Here is a 4,112-nt window from a genome sequence, read left to right as displayed (position 1 = left end):
ATTAAGACTGTGGACAGAGATTCCAGTTCTTTCTACTGCACAGTTCTGGACATCTTTCCTTTCCTAGTGTTATTTCCTGGGTTGGTCACTAATCATAATTCTGCAGTGTTTACAACATCGACTCATGGAATACTTGGGTAGAGTCTCACTTCCTCCATTAAACATTTGACATCTTATGCTAGCATCTTCCTGGATTGATGTCTTCTTGGACAGAGGTGGTTGGAGGAAGAGGAGGGAAAAGTATGACATCATAGAAGATTACAGAAAACAGTGAAAGTCAGTACCATAATGACTCCTTCACACCCATAAGATCCCGTACCTTGGTGACCAGCACTCGGTGAAGGAGAGACTTCTTATATGGAGGCCCTAGGAACCACCAGATGGGCTGTTATATTAGTTTGGCTTTTTCCATTTTCCTGTATGCTTCCTTCCAAGGCAGCCTCAAATTCCTAATTAAATTTTGCTGCTTAATAAGGACTTAAACTGGTACCCAAGTCAAAAAGACCTTGGCCCTAATTTTCTGGAGCATGGAGAGGAAGATAAAGGGCCACACCCAGTGTTTGTCCATGTTAATAGGCTACTGAGCAGAGACCTTTCCTGGGACTAAATTCTCTATTGGAAACACTGTTGCTCAAGGACCTCCCTTCTCAGCCCCGCAAGAAACATAACCATTATTTATTGCATTTTCCTGGTGTGGGTACATTGCTCTGACTAGTCAAGGGAGATTTTAGTATTTCACTACTAATTTTGAGAGAAAACCACCACAGAGTTTAATAAAAATATTGTTGAAGAGAATTACCATCATTCCCCATTTTCCCTGAACACCACAAGGCTCTCAGAATTTTGGACAGGTTCCTCCCCCGCCCCCAAACTGAGCATCGGTGCTGCTTTGGAAAAACACCGCATGTGAATGTTGTGGGTTCGGTGTCAGGAGATGGACTCGGGGATTTGGATGGGATTGTGCCAGTTTTTTATTGGGAAATGGGGAACACCAATTTAACTGATGAAATTAGATTTTAGGTTTTCTACAGCTTTTTCTAATGCTCTGCTGACTTCGACAAAATTCATGTTTGTATATTTGTAATCTTGTAATGGGGAAAATGTGTATAAAAATGTTTTAATATGTATGTAGTTTTTCAATAAATCTCAGTGCCTTGAAGGTAGGATTTGGAATCCAGCTCGAATGCCCATTCTTAGGTCAGTGCCTGTCTAATGCTGAGGAGTATTTCATTTTCAGGGTATCTCCCTCCCAGGGAAACCGTCTGGGTCAGGAGGGACAAGCTGCTGCAGTTCTCCCTTCACTGGCATCTCAGCCCCAGTGAAGTGATCAAATTAACTTACCAAGTGGTCTGGGTTCCATGTAAGTAAGGGGGAGGGTTTATGTAAATGTACCTGTTGTTACAGCTCCTTGATTGGCACTTCCTCTTTAGCTGGCTTTGCCTGGACTTCATGATAGCTGCAGGTCCAAGGTGAGGGTTATTGCCTCTCTCCTTGAGCTCTCTAAACAGTGCCCAAGACTAGGCAGTTCTTGCCGGGCAAAAGAGCACTCGGAAGGAGAGCTAGATATTTCTCCCCTCTTGCTTCTCCACATGCCTTTTTGGGGGGGAGAGAGAGAGAAGAGGATTAGAAGTGACCACTGAGGACAAGAAAATTAGTGCCTGAGAAAGATGGGGAACAAATGGTTTCTATCTGAGGCTCCAGGGAGAAAGCACTCTTTGGAGAAAGAAAAGTTAGTTGAGTCTTAAACTCTGGGTCACTTTTCCTCATGCCAGTATAGCTACCATAAGGCAAGCTAAGTCTTGACCTTGGTAACAGGTTTGAAAACAGAGTTTTGACCTGACCTGCATGCCTTTTGCACAAAGCATTGAGCCATCAGCATCAGCTACGTTTTAGTGAAATCCGAGCCCGGAGGCCTGCTGCTATGGCTCCTAGTAGGAGTCAGCTCCATTAGCTTGGAAATTACATATTTGGAGGAATGAGAGCTTGTGAGTCTGGGAGAGAGTCTGCTCAATGTCAATTCTGTCTTCTCCTTGTTCCAGACACTTAAGTAGCAACATGTGGTACTGACCTCTTTAAACAGGTCTCCAATCTCATCTCATTAATTCAGTGCACAGTTGCATAAGCCCTACTAGGGTCTCTTCCATAAAGCATCAGCTTATATTGACCAAAGCTCTGACAAGGTGCTCAGATCTCTGTGGGATCCCTCATCTTCTCACCTGATTCTCTACAAACTTCTCACTTTGAGAATTTTCTAATGGTCAGGCTGGAAGACTTTTTAGTGGGAATTTTTGGTTCTTATCTCCTAGAGTTATGTCTAATAACTCTTGGATCTTCCTGTCCTGGGACTTGTATACCTAAAGGATAGGGGAGAGTATTTCTCGGAGGAATGTTGTCCTGATACTATTTAATATCTCATCCTTGAGATAGTATTGCATTTTCTACCTTTATTTATCTCCTACTCATGGCTTGGCACACAGCTTAGAATGTAGTGGTGCCCAATAAAGTTGGAATAAATAACATCACACCTTTCAGAGCCTCTCTTTGTATCTATAAAATGAAGATACTAATTCATGTCTGTCTCACGGCTGCTGTGAGGTTAAGTTGGAAAATGTGTGTCAGTGCATTATGTCAAGTGCTACTCTGCAAGCATAAGAAATTGCCGGTATCACAATTGCATCATATCTTTTGGGCCCCTTATTAAAGGCCATTGTCTCACAAACATTTCAAACTTAACATCTTTAAAAATTTGATCTTTCCCTAAAAACCTGCTCTTCTTCCTGTATTTCCCATTTCAGTAAATGGTACCTCCACCCACCCAGTCACTCCTGCTGGAAACCTGAAGGGCATTCTTAACACCTCCTCCCTTAATCCCATAACAAGACAATCTCCAAGTTCTGTTACTTCTACTTCCAAACTGCACCTTGAATCAGCTCATTTCTTGCAGCTCTGTGCCCAATGCCCTGCTCCAAGTTTCTGTAATTTCTTTCTGGGATACTCTAGTAGCCTCCCTAGTAGATCTCCCCACTTTTATTTTTGCTTCCCTTGCATCCAATCTGCACAGCAGCCAAAGGGTGACCTTTGTATAAATATAATTTGGAGGATGCCACTCCCCTACTTAAAACGTTTTAATGTCTTCCATTGCACTAAGAATAAAGTTCAAAGTCCTCATGGCCCTGTGTGATATAGCTCTGCCCCCCAACCTCCTGTCCACTCTTTCTACTACACTCAGCCTTGCGACCTTCTAAAGTGTCCTTCCCTTTTCCTGGAATAACCTCCTCTCAACCTCCCTCTTTCTCTAACATATAATTCTCAAGACATTAGCTTAAATCTAACTTCCTCAGACATGCCCTCTTTGACCATTACCACCACTTTCTTAATTAGTTTATCTGTGTTAAGGTTTCCTGTTCTTTTGAGTCTTTTATCATGATGTGCCCCGCTTTAATGTTTGTTGAAGTCTGCCTTTCCTACTAGACCTGAAGCTTTGTGAAAATAGAGACCATATCTGTTTTGTTAAGAAAAAAAAAAGTTTGCTTTGGGTAGTATCATGCTTGGCACATAGAATTATTCCACAAATATTTTTTGAGCAGTAAGTGATGGAAGGCCTGGAAGAGCTAATGGTGAAAAGCTTGAAGCCAAATTGTATACAAAGGAGTTTTCTAGTGTAGGATAGAATAGAGGTGGTTCCTATGTGAGACCTTGGGTCCTTGCTCTTTCTGCAGCTTACAAGTGACATGGCTTTGGGTAAGTCATTCTCTCCGAACTTTCTTCCTCAAGTGGAAAATGAGGCCCATGTGAAAAGATTTAGTTTAGCTCACAGGGTATGGTTAGGATCAAAGGTACAAATTAAGGTGAAATGATCTTGCATATTTAAGAGGCTGCACTAATGCAGGCTGATGCCCTGCTGAGGAAGGGGTGGCCCTGATGCCTCATTATGCTCTGGCTGAGTGGGAAAGAGGGGCCAAGTCCCAATAGAGCTCTATAGTCCCTTGACGGTGGCTAGCTATGTGCTGGGACTTGTGACAGTGGTTGGAATGGCGGCCTCCGTGTGTGCCTGAATTCTCGCAGTGAACTGGAGAAATGGGCACGGCTTTGTGTGTGGCTGGTGTCGCCTC

The sequence above is a fragment of the Eulemur rufifrons genome, chromosome 8 (genome assembly GCF_041146395.1).
Source record: "Eulemur rufifrons isolate Redbay chromosome 8, OSU_ERuf_1, whole genome shotgun sequence".
NCBI classification, from domain to species: domain Eukaryota; kingdom Metazoa; phylum Chordata; class Mammalia; order Primates; family Lemuridae; genus Eulemur; species Eulemur rufifrons.
This window is presented reverse-complemented; position numbering follows the sequence as displayed.